The sequence below is a fragment of the Trachypithecus francoisi genome, unplaced genomic scaffold, assembly GCF_009764315.1.
Source record: "Trachypithecus francoisi isolate TF-2019V2 unplaced genomic scaffold, Tfra_2.0 Lachesis_group10, whole genome shotgun sequence".
NCBI lineage: Eukaryota > Metazoa > Chordata > Mammalia > Primates > Cercopithecidae > Trachypithecus > Trachypithecus francoisi.
The window spans coordinates 33,810,342-33,826,611 of NW_022681455.1; the positions used below are offsets into that span (position 1 = coordinate 33,810,342).

At 50.7% G+C, this 16,270-nt stretch overlaps 1 long non-coding RNA gene across 1 annotated transcript; it reads right to left on the reverse strand.

Moving 5' to 3' along the window:
- Positions 1-12,040: 12,040 nt before the first annotated feature.
- On the reverse strand, positions 12,041-15,769 carry LOC117087064. Its single transcript, XR_004438660.1, has 2 exons — positions 15,322-15,769; positions 12,041-15,066 (listed from the first exon to the last, which is right to left on the reverse strand). It is a non-coding gene; the product is annotated as an uncharacterized LOC117087064 (long non-coding RNA).
- Between the last annotated feature and the right edge of the window lie 501 nt (positions 15,770-16,270).

Sequence of the window (16,270 nt, forward strand, 5' to 3'; positions counted from 1 at the left end):
GACACTCCATCCCAGCCAGACCCTAACGGAACAACCCACCTGGTCTTTCACCTGTCGGAGGAAAGCACCTCTTCAAGTACACGGCCAGGGAGGCTGATGGGGCTGGAGAGCAGAAACCACACACCACCTGGGTCTGTGACTAGGAAGGTGAGCTCTTCCGCTGACCCTACACCTGCTTCAGAGACCCCAACGGCAGGGCCCTCTCCTAAGTGACTTCCAGCTGCAGACACAGATTACATCATCATGCACCATACCCTAATCTATTCCCCCCAGGGAGGGAGGAATCCAGACTGCAAGGCTGAAGGCTACCTTCTCGGAGCAGCACGGGTGGGCCAGGACAGGCCCCTCCCCAATCCCCTGCTGGTCACAGCTCAGGGACACAGGTAGTACCCTTCCCTCTTCTGTCGAGAGCCATTCCTCAGAACCGCCTTCAGGAGGCCCTGACTGCCGCATGCACATGCAGTGGAGGCTGCCAGTAGGGTAGAGGACAGGTCGAAGGTCGGGATGGGGCAGTCAGTGACAATTTGGGGACTGCTGGAAAAGGCTTGGGACTGTGCCTTCCTTGCAGAAGCAAAGGAGAGAGAGATATGCTCACTTCCAGAGGTGGAGTCCAACTACCAGGACCAGGTTAGGGACCTGCCCATGGGGTCCCGGCTGCTCTCCACGCCGGTGATGGTGGTGTTCCCAGAATGACATCACACAAGTGCTGAAAGTGGGGAGTGGTGGGGAAGGGGCCCCATAACTTGCTTGCTCTCGTGGGTGTTTCTCAGTCCTACTCCCCTCCCCAACACCAGAGGGTTGCCCTTCCAGCCTCCCCAGCCACCCAGTCCACCATCCCTGCAGAGCCAGCTTGCCCCCTCTAACCCTTCCTTCTCCTGCCTCTCCCCTAGGTCTGCTGCTACCACCTCTTGGGGGTCCCCACCCTAAGCTCACTGAGCCCCAGCCCACACCACAGGCTGAGGGAGGCTTGGTTGTCATGGTGACGTCCAGGTACCCAGAAAAAAGAAGGGGCTGCTGGGGAGTGGCTCAGTCATCTGTATATCAAAAACAGTTGCTGGCTCTGCTCCTTTCCAGCTATGCACTGACCTCTCTATCCAGGCCTCACTTGGGCCAGAGCCCAGCTTCACGAAGCCTTGCCTGGCCTTGTCAGGCACAATCAATTGCTCCCTCATCTGATCAGCTCTTACACCCGGTCCACGGCAGGCCAGCCACTGCACTACGCTAACTTGAGCTGCGTCTATTCCCTGGCCAGGGTGGGGCGCTCCCCTGCTGTATACTTTAACGAGCCCGCCCCCATTGCAGCTCTCTGGGAGGGTTCCTGGGCAGACTGCACCTTGGCTGAGCCAATAAGTGGAACGCACCCCTTTCTATCCACTGCTTTGACCCAGATCGAGTATCAGCTCCGGTGAGCTCTTCTCCCAATAATTTTAGTCCTGTTCATTTCTGTGATGACACCATTCATGTCCAATAAGCTTCTCTTGCAGATGATGGGCGTGGTGTGGGGTGAGGGCAAGAGGGTCCAAATGGGCTGCTGAAGCCGGGCCTGGGAAGGAGGGGCTGGGGAGCAGGGGGGATATGGGAAATGAGGGCAGGCCACAGGATAAGGAAGGGGAAGGCTGACTTCCTGGCCCCTTGCTGGCCAGACACACTGTCCTGAACCTCTGAGTAGCTTTAAACTACACCCGCCAGGAATTAAGTGTTCAGAGAAAATGAGCCTGCATGTGTTGGGGTTTGGAACAATGTCATGTGAAGAGGCCTCCTTTCAAGGCTGCTGGATCAGGTGACCTTGAGGACATCTCACACGGAGAGGGTGGGGTGCAGTGTGTAAAGGTGTGTCTAATGGATGCCAGTGTGTGGACGAGGGCCCAGTCCATCCCAGGAGGCAGATGTTGGTCAGAAGCGTGAATGAGGGACCCAGCTCCTGGTCATAGATATGTGCAGGCGTCGGCCGTAGGACTCTGGTGAATGGGAGAGGCAGGTCCAGGTGTTTTTAAATTTCATTATGACTCTGCCTAATTATTTCTCCCAATTGCTCTTGCTTTGAGCCTGGCCCAAGGTTGTCCTTTGATCAACACTGCCATGCCTCCCAGTGCTAATCTGCCAATCATAAGCGTCCTGAGCTTCTCTCACCCGGACGTTAACCATGAGTCCTCTGCGCTGGCAGGTGCAATGGGCCCAGTGGGAGTGCTGCTGGGAGACCTGCCCAAGGGGCGAGCTGAACCTCCTGGGATAATTCTGACTAAATGATTTTTCACAGAGTTGACTTGAAATGTGATGAATGGGTCCCCAGTGCTCTTAAAGCCTCCAACATCACAGCCACAGAAAAGACTCTGGGAGTGGCCTTGAGTCCAGCCCTGGAGAAAACCGAAGGTTGGAGTCATGAAGTAACTGCTTATCCACTCAGTGATGGCAGAGTTGAAACTAGGACCCAGGCCTTGCCTCCTCCTTCTTCTCATGCCACAAAGATGAGAACATGAATTTCCTGACATGCAATTTGCAAAACTCTTCCCAGGTTATGTGTGTGAATGTACCAGGCTACCAGATGGTGTTGAGTCCAAATTAAGGTGATGTCTCACTGTATTTCACGTCATGACCAAGCAATGTCTTTGTCTTACCACCCCACCAAAAGCCGACTGAGGCTTCCTTGAGCGGAAAGACCACAGTGTCGAGGGGAGGGGCTCTGCGAGCAGGTACCTAGAGCGAGAAGTCAAAACAAGGAAATGTGTTGAGGGAGCAAGGCAAGTTAAATGTCAGGCTTCTGAGCCCAAGCTAAGCCATCATATGCCCTGTGATTTGCACGTAGACATCCAGATGGCCTGAAGCAACTGAAGATCCACAAAAGAAGTGAAAATATGGCCGGGCGCGGTGGCTCAAGCCTGTAATCCCAGCACTTTGGGAGGCCGAGACGGGCGGATCACGAGGTCAGGAGATCGAGACCATCCTGGCTAATACGGTGAAACCCCGTCTCTACTAAAAAAATACAAAAAACTAGCCGGGCGCGTTGGCGGGCGCCTGTAGTCCCAGCTACTTGGGAGGCTGAGGCAGGAGAATGGCGGGAACCCGGGAGGCGGAGCTTGCAGTGAGCTGAGATCTGGCCACTGCACTCCAGCCTGGGCGACAGAGCGAGACTCCGTCTCAAAAAAAAAAAAAAAAAAGAAGTGAAAATAGCCAGTTCCTGCCTTGACTGATGACATTCCACCATTGTGATTTGTTCCTGCCCCACCCTAACTGATCAGTTGACTTTGTGACAATACACTCTCCCCACCTTTGAGAAGGTACTTTGTAATATTCTCCCCACCTTGAGAAGGTACTTTGTAATATTCTCCCCACCCTTGAGAATGTACTTTGTAAGATCCACCCCGTGCCCACAAAACATTGCTCCTAACTCCACCACCTATTCCAAACGTAGAAGAACTAACGACAATCCCACCACCCTTTGCTGACTCTTTTCGGACTCAACTCACCTGCACCCAGGTGATTAAAAAGCTTTATTGCTCACACAAAGCCTGTTTGGTAGTCTCTTCACGGGAGGCGCGTGACATTGAAGACAAGGAAGCTGCCCTCTTTTGTGTGCCCCACTCTCCCCTACCCACAGCCTGAATCTGCCTTTGGTTAAATGCCTGTTGGGATTTTGCAAAAATGAGAGATTTGCCAGGATCACCCAAAATTCCACTGGGTGGAGGATGGGCGGGAGCTCCAGCAGTGAGAGCATGGCAATGGAACTGCTTTGTCGAGCTGAGACAAGCATGTCTCTTCTGGACAGCAGATGGGGCCTCTTTGTGAGCCTGTCGCTGCTGACCTGTCTGGGTCCCTGTAAAAAGTAAAGCAGAGGTTCCTCTTCAAACACTTTCCTCCCTGTCTAATTAGGAATAAATAGTAACATCTCTTAGAAGCAAAATTTATTCAAAGACCTGTGCTAACATTCTTAATATCTGCTAGCCGTAATAAAGAAATCAATGTATTTTATGTTCTTAGCTCCCACAGTTTAGCCTAAATATTTGCCCTGGGTTGCTTATACTGGTCCAAGCAAGCATTAGGTCATAGCCTGTTCCTCTTCCTTGTTTGAAGGTGTTTTTACCTTTCTCAGCATTCCACAAGTTACTTCCTCCTTCCTTTGTTCTCCTCTACCTTTGCCTCTTTTAAAAAGTTCTAAGTTGCTAGCCAATCTGGACAAACACAGAATGTGCGGTCCTGTTCCAGCCAATGGAAACTGAACACAGCAGTAGGGTAGACATGTCAGGTTATGAATGACCCTGTCTCCTTTGTTTGGTGTACTTTCGTGGCAAAACTGCTGGCGAGTGTACCCTTTCTGCAGAAAGGAAAAATGGCCTCGATAAATAAATTTATGTTCAAGTGCTATTTCTTTTTTTTTTTTTTTTTTTTTGAGACGGAGTCTCACTCTGTCACCCAGGCTAGAGTACAGTGCCAGATATCAGCTCACTGCAAGCTCCACCTCCTGGGTTCACGCCATTCTCCTGCCTCAGCCTCCCGAGTAGCTGGGACTACAGGTGCCCGCCACCTCGTCCGGCTAGTTTTTTGTATTTTTTTAGTAGAGACGGGGTTTCACCGTGTTAGCTAGGATGGTCTCGATCTCCTGACCTCGTGATCCGCCCGTCTCGGCCTCCCAAAGTGCTGGGATTACAGGCTTGAGCCACTGCGCCCGGCCTCAAGTGCTATTTCTTTACAGCACCGGAGAACAAGCATTTCAAACAATTCAGATGCTAAGGGGAGAACTATGCTCTCAGATCACAGTCAGCTAAAAACCTCACAGGTCCTCAGGTAGTGGCAACAAGGCATCCTAGCTCACATTGATTCCTTTGGCAGTTGACAGGTTTTAATAGACATTCCCACGTTATTTTGAGTCTCTTAACCGTGGATGAAGAGTAAGGAGAAAAAAGCTTCCCTAGGCAGGTAGGAAGACTGATCCGCATCCACTCAAAAGTGAAGTGGAGTAAAACGATTCCAGGCCAATCCGTCTCCATGCCACACGAGGCCCCGTGCCCCAGGGCATCCACGGGAGGCCACAGCTGTTGATCATAGTTCTCTCCTTTGCCCCCTTTTGTCTTTACAAGTAATCATTTCCCTGTTTCCCATCAACATCTCCATCCCAGGTACCCTTCCCCACCCTAGGCCAGACTTGAGGCTGCTGTCCCTGGCACCCCCTGCAGAACCTGCCCCTCTGCCCCCCCCACTGAGGAGTGAGCATATTCAGCAGAAATGTTCCTCAGCTAGCAGAGATCAATACATCAATAGAAACGTCAGCTCAAACATAAACAGAGGGAGGTTGAGGGGAACAGGGGCAGGGGATAAATGGACTCTGCAAGAAAAAAGCCAGACAGCCCCATCGGGATCTATGCTCCTGGGAGCCTCTCAACTGCACTGTTAAAGAAGGAAGAGAGACTCATTACTTCAGGCCCTGCTAATTAAGAATCACCATCATGGGAAGCTGAGGCAGGAGAATTGCTTGAACCCAGGAGGCAGAGGTTGCAGTGAGCCGAGATTGCACCACTGCACTCTAGCTAGGGTGACAGAGTGAGACTCCATCTCAAAAAAAAAAATTAATAAAAAAAAAAAGACCTTCCCTCAGATTGACCTAGGCTGAGTTCTGCCTTCATTCTAGGACTGGCGAGCTGGCTCACCTGAAGGCAGACTTTTCTATCTTGGCCTTACAAGAACACTGTGGGTGGGATTCCTAGCCATTCCTTTCTTGGTGCTCCATAAGTACTGGGAGTGGGAGCCCCCTGAGCCAAGCATGGTGCCTTTGAGCCACAAGCACCCACAAGTGCCCAAGGAACTGCCGTGGCTGAACTCTGAGCAGCTTAGATATGCAGCAGCCAACTAGTGAAGAAGTGGAAGTGTAACTTGGATTCCAGTGAAGAATGAAAGGCCCCTAAGCAAGGGCAGCAGTCCAACTATCTATGTCGAGACAAGTGATAGGAACTAACTCTGGCTTCAGTCAGCCTCAGTAAACCTCCAAAGGCATCCGTTCTGGAGGGCCATCAGCCTGGCGCCCACAGCCAGCGTGGGAGCACCTGAATGAGGTCTCCTTTGTAGAACTTTGGTGAGGGAGGTGGAGAGGAATGCTTAGCAGGATGCCAGCACCCTCTGGCAGGGGCTCCACGATGCTCAGTTCTGGACTCTGGGTCACAGAAACTTCTATCCTTTCCTTTAGCGAATTTGGGAGAATACGCCCAGACCAAGAAGAAACAGTTTGCAGGTATTTTTTGTTTTTTTGTTTTTGTTTTTTTGTTTTTGCGACAGAGTCTCACTCTGTAGCCCAGGTTGGAGTGCAATGGCATGATTTCAGCCCACTGCAACCTCTGCCACCTGGGTTCAAGTGATTCTCCTGCCTCAGCCTCCCGAGTAGCTGGGATTACAGGCATGCGCCACCACGCCTAGCTAATTTTTGTATTTTTAGTAGAGACAGGGTTTTGCCATGTTGGCCAGTCTGGTCTCAAACTCCTGACCTCAGGTGATCTGCCCACCTCAGCCTCCTAAAATGTTAGGATTACAGGCACAAGCCACCGCGTCCGGCCAGCAGTTTCCCAGTTTCTATGGCACAGCTCCTCTGAAGAGGTGCAGATCATCAGGTCTGCGTGGATTCTCTGTCACACATTCTTTGATGGTGTTTTTTAAAAGGAATTGGAGGGAACAGACAGACCTGCTTAGCATTGTTAGGGTTTGTTCATCGCGGCAGGTCTTTTCCAAAGAGGCCACCACGTTGCTGATTTTCATTCCTCTGGGAAGTTCTCCAGAGTCCAAATTCTTGCGTCGACTACTTCTAACTCAATTGTTTTATACCTGTCACTTCACTTGCGTCAAACCACTCAAGGAATAGTGGCATTGTTGGGGCCAGGAGGTGTTGCAGAGCAAGAGAGGGGAAGGAGAAGCAGTTTTTGGAGACTGGCTGGGTGGGGTTGGACACCCAAGAGTTCAGAATTTGGGCATTTGGGGAGCAAGGGAAGGCCATCCTCTAAGATCCTGGTGGTGGCGTCCATGTCCCTGAAGACTCACTTTTGAAAATCTGTGCTCTAGCTTAACAAAGAATTCTCCTCTCAAGTATTAAGTGACCCAAGGGGTACTCTAGGTTAAATAAAAGGGAACAGCCAGGGGAATCTGCCCTAAGAAGAATCTGGGGTTCTTGGGGGCAGATTAGGAAATTAACACCAAAGAGAGGCTTAGGGCAGCTGCTGCCCAGCCTTGTAACCAGAAGCGGTCTTCTGGGTCGTGAGGTCTTCAGACCTGTAAGTCAGTGTCCAGTGAGCAGCCTCAATTAGGGACCATAGCTTTCAGGCCCTCTGCTGAGGATGCCTGAGGTTTTAGCTGACACCTGTTCTTGAAAAGCAATGGAGATCAGGACAGTTTGAGCTTCAGGTAGATGAGCAGAGAGCAGCCTAGGGCTCTGAGCTGGGTGGCCTCCTCCTTCCTCTGAGGAATCATGGGGAGAGGATGAGTGAAAAAGAAAGGATGTCTGTGGGGGTAGGGAGTGGGCTTGGGAATATTCAGGATCAGTGACCGTCGGGTCCTCCACCTTGGCCTGATGTGGAGTTGCATTTGCTTTCCCTGAGTTTCAGGCTTGCATGCAGGGAGGGGTATGTGAACATGCAAGCCCTGATGTGCTGAGGACACGATGGCAGTAGCAGGCCTGGGGACTTGCCATAAATAGCCCCAAGATGGATAGTGGCTGGGATGGGCCTGTTGGTGACCTCCTTGCTCAGCCAATGGTAGTTATAGCACCCTACAACTCAGGGACACTTGATTTATTTACCAAGTCCTTCCATACCCATTATCTCATTGGAGCTTTCCAAGGGTGCTATGAAATGGACAAGTAGAGGTGACTGGATCTCAAGAGAGGTGACTTCTCTGGGGACACATGATGAGTCAATGGTAGGACCAGCACTGGACTCCACCCCAGAGCTCTCAGCTCTGACCCTCTTCCCTCTTACTCCACAGAGGGACAGTCCCACAGGAAGACCCCCAGGTCAACCCAAGGAAGAGCCACACGAATATGAGGGTGTCCAGAGCCGCTCTGCTTCCAGGCACCTCCCTCCTCATTCAGGCACCTTCTAAACCCCGCTTGGAAGGATGTGACGGGAGCCCTCTCACCAGTTGCTACATGCCCTCACTTTTGAACTTTGTAGATTGGGAGCTTGAGGGGGCACACCACCCACCCTGCACAGAACAAGAGGTCAAGAAGTATGGGCCCCTAGGAACAATTCACACCTGCCAGTAAGTGGGGAAGAGGCTGGCTTAGCCCTTTGGGATACCTGGCCAGGCCTTGTGGAGACCCAGCTGGGCTCCTCAGAGCAGGGACAGCCCATGGGCTCCACAAACTTCAGTGACTCATGGGTGACCACCCTGATAGGGCCAGGGAGAGGCAGAGAGGTAGCCTGCCCTAATCACTGCCTGAAGGCTCTGACATCAGAGAGGTTTGCTGGCCTCCCTCTCAAGTTGGCCCACTCTGCCTTGAGGCTCCTTAGGCTCTCTGTGGGTGCCCTTTGTCCCGGACCTGGGCTCCAGCCTTTGAGGCTTCCTGGATGGGAGGAGTGTAGAAGCGGGGAACAGCCTAGACTTATATCTTAAATTTCAAAGTCTTCTGCTCCTAGCAAGGCTCATGGGGTGGGTTTGAGAAAGACTTTGATTTTGAAATAGGTTGTCCTGAGTCCAGGTCTGGGGTTTGTCAGGTCTTGGGTCTTTGATTTGCTGTGAGTGATTTTCAGTACCCTTATATCTTCATAAAAGGCCCCGCCCAAAATCAGCCAGGTGCGGTGGCACACAGCTGTAGTCCCAGCTACTCAGGAGGCTGAGGCAGGGGAATTGCTTGAACCTGGGAGGCGGAAGTTGCAGTGAGCCAAGATGGCACCACTGCGCTCCAGCCTGATGACAGAGCAAGCCTCCGTCTCTTAAAAAAAGTAAAAGCCCCTCCCAGAATTTCTGTAAGGATCAAATGAGATAATGGGTGGGAACGTGCCTCACCATCTACATGGTGTTGCACAATGGAAATGAATTTTATCATAAGGGTTTTGAGGCCCTGTGGGCAGGTGCTTTTGCAGAGGAGAACCAGCGTAGCAAGGGCTGTCAAGACAGCCTTACTTTCTCACCTTGATGTGGGGGACAGAGGGCTTTCCAAATTTTGGGGGCTGCCAGGCTGGACAGGGAAATGCTCAGCATGGTTAAAGATACACAGAGTAGAGGGAAATGAACCTTCACTGGCTGCTCAGCTTCCCAGGCCTTTTTACTGCTCATCATAAATTACCATCCTGTTTTATTTTCGTTTTATAGCCTCTTCCAGGCTGTTTCTGGCGATTCACTTTCTGCTCTGGGCCAACTATGTTAGAAATGGTTTCCTGGTCTCTCTTTCTCTGTCGACACCTCAGACGGCTGGCGACTGACCCAGCAGCTGGGGGGCTTCCATAATCAGCCGTTGGATGAGGAAACATCAGAGCTGACAGCTGAAAGGTGACAGCAAAGAATCTAGATGCGTAGTGTCTGCCCTCTAGCAGCTTCCACCAGTGCAGGGAGGGAACCAGACACCTCAAGTTTGCACGGGCTTGCAGACCCAGCTTCTGGAGAGGAGCCACTACTTCCTGGGACCTGCAGCTCCAATTCAGGCAGCTCTCAGGAGGCGATGACAAGTTCTTCAGCGTAGTTGGCTCTTTCTCGTTGCAGTTGGTCCAACCTTTCAGTATTTAGAAGTGTTAGGGAGACCTCCAAGATCCTTTCCATTGTCAGCATCTTGTGGTTCTGCCATTGTGAGAAGGAAGGGCTCTGTCTGGGGGTCGGGAGGCTCTCATTCTAGTCCCAGTTCTACTACCAGTGAGTGGCTCTGGGCAAGTCCCTTCCTCTCGCCAGGCATCAGTTTCTTCTTCTGTAAAGTCAAAAGGCCAAAGCAGGTCACCCAATTGCCTTCTGGTGTTGCCATTCTACAGGCGGTTACCTCATCTGCACAAAACATGCAAGTACTTGTTTGTACACTGACAAACAACAAATTAACATCCTGTCAAGCGTCACACACAGCAGTCCTGTTTTTAATGAAATACTCGTTTTTCACATGAAAGCAATGGGTTAGGGAAGATTTAAATGATGTTCGTAAGCCTTTGATATAACATTTTTATTGAGGTTTTGTGTGTGTCCCAGTTCAGAAAGCAACATAATGGCAAAGTGGTCTCTCCTGTCATTATTCTAATAGAAGAGAATTTTTTTCCACACAATTTTTGGTGTGAATTGTCAATTACCATTCTCCCAGATCTGTTCAACCAGCATGACCCTGGTTGTGGCCCGTTTTGTGGACACAAGGAGGTAAAAGATAAAGTAGCGTGTGCTGAGTTTGTGATGAATAGAAGGACACAGGTGGCGAGTGGCCTTACAGCACTCACAGTGGCTGAGTTGGGGGTCTGCAGGGAGGGAAAGGGGTCTGCCTTTGCCATGCCAAATATAAGATTGTGGCAGGCCACCTACTCAAAAATATTGTGAAAAGAGTAACACAGGATGCGGGGCTAGAAGAGAGACAGGGTTGGCGTCACTCACGCCGGAAGGTATTGGGGTGAAGGCAGAAGAGGAGGAGAGGGGATGCAGGATGGGGTGAGGGCCATCCCGCTCTGAGCTTCACTTTCCTGATCTGTAAAATAAGGAGTTTGGACTAGACAGGTTCTCTGTTTCACCCATCTAACTGGCTGAGTGGAGAGGAGGGAAGAGGCAGGGAAGGGAAGAGGAGACCCAGGATGCATCAGAATGGGAGATCCTGGCTTGGCGGCACCCCAGAGAGCTTGGAGAGCACCCCCAACGATAGGGATTGAGGCGCAATCTGCTCTCAAACTTGAGAAACTGATTGATACTGAAACACTGCTCTCTGGGGTTTACTTATAAAAAGTAACTCCCCACCCTGCCCCCCGAGAAAGGTGCAACTTCCAGGGTGAGTCACAGAGCCAGTGAGGATCCTATACACTCTGGGGTGTGACACCACAGACCAACAAAATGCCAGTATAACTCTTCTCGGGGCAATGTTAAAAGTCTGTTCAACTACATCCAAATTTCCATTTCAAGTGTAGGCTCCAAAATCACATACCAATATGTAACCCCTTATGGCTCCAACCCCCGGAAGAAATACACAAAATTCATAATTGTGCATGCGTGTGCGTGTTTAACATCCGCAGACACTAAGAAACAATAGGCTTTTCATTATCTTCCTTTTTTTTTTTTAAATTTTTATTCTTTAAAAGGATTATATGCCAGAGAGTGCAATGGTAGAAAGCAGAAGAGGAGATACAGAAGAAGAAGATGGTGGGAGACATTTTACAATTTATCAAGATATGAGTGCAGTTCCCTCTTTTTAAATGCCCAAGGCTCCCTACATTGAGCTTCTTAAATTAGGAAGTAATGTTCTTAATGGCTACCCTGAGACAAGGCTATATCTAGAAAAGCAATTTTTAATCATTACTGTAAAATTATCCTGCTCAGGTGATTCCAGTGATTCGAGCCAGGAGTTTGAACGACCCCAGATGTGCAGCTTCTAGACAGCACATCTGAGGTGGGGAGGCGGAGCCAGGAGAAAGATGGGGCTTATGTTTCAGAAGAGGCCTGCCTTGGCAAAGCCTAGCCCCAGGAACATGTCTTTACTCAGCCCCAACTTAGGAGGTGGGTCCCCTGTTGCTGTGCCGAGGGCTGGTTGCCTGAGTGTTGTCCATACCCCACTGTAAACTTATGGAAAAGTCTGATTCTGCTATTTACACTTCCTCCCCTTTCAGCAACCTACCTCGACTTAGCCCTTCTGGGTTTTGGCAGAGAATAATCTATTATAATCAAAAACACTGTATGATGAATAACACCGTCTTTCATCTGTGTAGCACCATATCCATTCCCAAAGTGCATATACATTTTATTAGACAAAGTTAATTCTAGATAAAATAAGTAGCTCACTAAGTCAGTGAGTCCCATTTCCTGACAATTCTGGAAGAAAAGTTCAGCTCCCTTAGCTAGTGGAGGGTCTGAGAGAATCCCTTTAAAATGACTGGATAAAAGAATAAACTGAGATCTGGAAGAATGAACTTGCAAATATACCATTTAATGTAAATAAAATGTTTTAAATAAAATTCAACTTAGTGTGCCAGGCACTGAGCCTGCTATAAGGAATAGAAAATAAAAGAGTCCCAGGTTCCTGAGCGGCACATGGTCTAGTTGGGGTCGGGGGGTGGCAGTTGGACTATACGCAAATTCACTCAACACAAATCAGAGATTAAACTAAACCGACACTCCATTGTGACTCACCTAACCGCCGGTCCAGACTCACTAATTCTTTCCCTGTACCTCACAGCACCCAGACCTCTGTGCAAAACCCCCTGGTTCCCGAGTTTCTCTGTTGCACATGGCTTGCCCCCATGAAATCCACAGGGTCTTGTACTTAAAGTCCCAGACCACCCTAGTCTCTGCCTACCCTCTTCCAACCCACCACTCCTTTGTACGGCAGGCCCCAAGGATTCAGTCTTTCTCGTTTTCTTTGGGAGAGATCTGGGCTCCTCTCCTGTTCCCTGCTTCCTTGCTGTTTTAACGGTTTTAACTGCAGAAAAATTAAAGAGTCAACCAAAGTAGAAACATCTAGAAATGACAAGATGCGGCTCTTCAAAGCTTCCGCAGATTCTGGTCTCTAGCTTAGAGCTTCTGATTTCCGTCTGGCAGCACCACTGGAGTGGGGACCTCTGTTTTTCATATGAAGAGGGTGGCTGGCCAAAAAAGCAAGGCTGCCCCTATGGGGAAGCCTTCCTGCCCACCCTTCCCTGCAGGAGACTGGCCCGGGGCTTTGAGGGGAATCATGGTGAACTACAAGTGCTCCCTGCTTTCTGATGCCCTGCTGGTGGGGCCAAGGCCCTCCCTGCTGTCGGGGCCTTGACACTTCTACTCTCCCAAGCCTGGTGATCCAGTCCTGATGCTTGGTTAGCCCTTGACAGCGCTGCTGCCCCTTCCCTTGAGGACTAAGCTCTGATTTTTTTATCTGGCCCAGATTCCTATCTAAGGGGTCTGGGAGTCATGCCCTACCAACCATACATTCTCATCAGGTGGGTTTTATTTGACCCTGTATATATCGTGACTTACTTTCCAATCCGACTGTGGCATAGCAAGGAAGAAAATCAAAATGTTTTACCCCAAAGTATATTTCCTTGCCATACCTCGAAATTGTCCTGCAAAGTCTCTTGTGGGAAAAATCCACATTCTATAGGAAACCTTTCCTTTCCCCTTTGTTTTCCTTTCTTCCTTACCAGATCCAGGAGATAAATCAACTAAGAGCCAGGTACCCTTTTAGGTCTGAAAAGAAACATTTTACAACCCGCTCTCTCTCTGAAGTCTGCTATCTGAGAGATTCCTCTGCACAAGAAAACTTGGTCCCCACAATTCTGTACCTTAACCTGAACATTCCTTTCCATTAATCCCAGGTCTCCAGATAAACCCAACCAATTGTCAATTAGAAAATGTTTAAATTTACCTATAGCCTGGAAGCCCCCACTTTGAGTTGTCTCACCTTTCTGAACCAAACCAATGTATTTTTTAAATGTCTTTGATTGAGTCTCATGCCTTCCTAAAATATATAACACCAAGCTGTACCCCGACCACCTTGAACACATGTTCTCAGGGTCTCCTGAGGGCTGTGTCACGGGCCATGGTCACTCATATTTGGCTCAGAATAAATCTCTTCAAATATTTTACAGAGTTTGACTCTATTAGTCAACACCCTTTAATCACCAAGGCTTCCAAGCACACCCCCATTTGGGAACCGTGCCGTAGTGGGGCCCAGACCCTGTCTTCAGGTGATCTGAATTAGCGCTTCTGAGAAAGCAATTTGGGAGAGTGAATTTCCCCCCTCGAACCCAAGCCTTTCTTCTCTGGCTCCCTGGCTGAGGCCAGACCCGCTTCCAGATCTGTCCTCCTCCTGCAGTCCCTCCAGCCACTCCGCCACTCCGCCAGGTCCAAGCTGCACTTCTTCCAGCCTGACACCCCTCTTTCCTGTGGGGCTCTACCAGTCTATCTTCTGCAGTGAGCCACCCTCTCCTAACTGTCACAGGCCCGGGGCAGAGTTCACCACCTTGTTTTCTCTGTCAGCAGCTCCTCCTTCACACGATCACAATGCACATCTGTGTTTTAAACCTAAGGCCATCTAACTTTCGCTCTATTTCCAACCAGTAATTAAAAATGGACTCCTCCTCTCTTCTTCCCTCTTTCTTAGTATATTCCCTTAGAGTTTATCATGATGATCTGTGAGAATAATTGTCATAGATGGCTTTGGGGGACCATTTCTGCATGTAGATGGACTGGGGCTGTCAATGAAACCTGGATGGTTATAAGCTTTCTATTTTAATGAATTTTTACAAGTACAAATGTATCTTCAGAGCCACCTTTTGTTTGCCTCAAGAAATAGCCAATTCATGTTACATTTTTAAAAAGGTCTTCCACTATTTAAAATGAATGATTTGGGATGGGGGAGGGTGTGAGTGTGGCAGAGATTGGTTGTAGCCAGCTTCAGCTCACTAATTTCCACTTCCTGCAGGTTCCTAGGGGGGCATCTGTTAAAGACTGAGAGGACATTGCTTTTCAAAACCTCCTCTCTTTTTACCACTCTGCTCATCTTCTCAGCTTGGGACCTGAGCGGGCAAGGGCAGAGTAGGAGGGGACGTACCCAAGGGGTGGCGGACAGGCTGGTAGTCCAAGACGGTCTGGAACGGAATAGAATATGAAGAGAAATGCAGCCCACCCACTCCTTCGGGGAGAGGAGAGTGCTGGTGGAGAAACTCGAGCCTGAATTTTTCTTGAGGAAGCTAAGAAGATCCTTTGGCTTCAAGGCAGATGGAACCTGGATGGTTTAGGGGAGGACTGGGACTTGACAGTGGTGCTCAAAGCTTCTGGGCAGGGCTTTTATCTAATTGACAGAAGCGAAAATAGTAGACCTTGGCTCCTGTCTGCTCCCATCTCTCTCCTGCCCAAAGTCCTTGGCCAGGCACTGTTTGTTCCTTCCAGGCCAAAGACTTGGGAAAGTAATTTCTGCAGGCCCCCTCCAGAGCTGTTTCCAATCCCACAGACAATCTGGTGGGTGAAGAAACCTGAATTAGCTGAGACTTTCCCCAGGAGCCCTCAATCACTTCTCTTCAGCTCAGTTCCAGACCCTTTACAAAGTGCGTGAAGGCACCATTCCCCAAAGTGCAGAAAGGAGGCGCACCCTGCCAGCAGGACAGGACATGTGAAATCAGGGACGTCTCGGGAAACCCTCTAAGGTGGTCCTCGCCCCTGGCCTAGAAGTCTAGGGAGGCGGAGGTCCCCATACATCCACCCCGGGGGTACCTCAGGAACAGAGTAACCGCCCCGCCGGGCCGGCTGGTGGAGTGGGGCCGTTCCTAACGGCTGCCTCCGTCCTGCCTCGAGGTCTAGGGGAGGGGTCTTTGGCCACCTCCTCCCGCAGCCTCCCACATCAAGATGGACTCGCAGGAGACTACACCCTGCGTCTGCAGAACCTCAGAATACAGAACCACCAGGGGTTCCTGGCTCTTGGCCCTGAGAGGACTGCTGTTGGGAGACGGGAAGGAATCGAGGGAGGCCGAGGCCCTCAACAACCACCCGGGGACCTCAGAGCAGAGTCCTGCCCCCGCGGACTTGACATGGGCAGCCTGACGCCGGGCGGGGAGAGAGGCCCGGGCGGGGCCGGAAGGAGGGGGCGGGGCCGGGGCGTTGAAGGCCACCAGGTCCCTCCCCACGTGCCCACTGTCCCCGCGCTGCGGCCTCGGAGTAACCGCTGTTCTTAAAGGCTGCCTCCGTCCTGCCGCGCTGCCTTTAGGGGGCTGGGGCTGGCAGAACCATAACTCCCTCTCTGAGGGTGAAAAAGGGCCTTGATTGCCAGAAGGGCCCTCGGATGGGGACGCGGGATGAAGCGGGGCCTGGGGCGTCAGGGGCGCTTTCCTGGAGGCTGGGAAAACCGGAGGGAGGCCCCCAAAACCTCTTGGTTCGCCGACCCCTTAGTCCCAGAGGGATAGGAGGTGGGCTGTGCCTCAGCAGGGTCGCAGGCATTGCAGGAGCATCAGGATAGTCAGAGCATGTTGGCATGGAGGCCACTCAGCCCAGGGAGGCAGGATTCAGGCCCCCAAATGGAAGGCATGCAGTCGTGCCCACCTAGAGGCGTTAATAGTGTGCCACAGTTTGGGGGTGAGGATCTGACAACTTCATACCTTTCTGAGTTGCCTTTTCAAGTCTGTAGGATCAACCCACAGCTTGGTTCCTGTGAAGTGAGCTTGCTGTG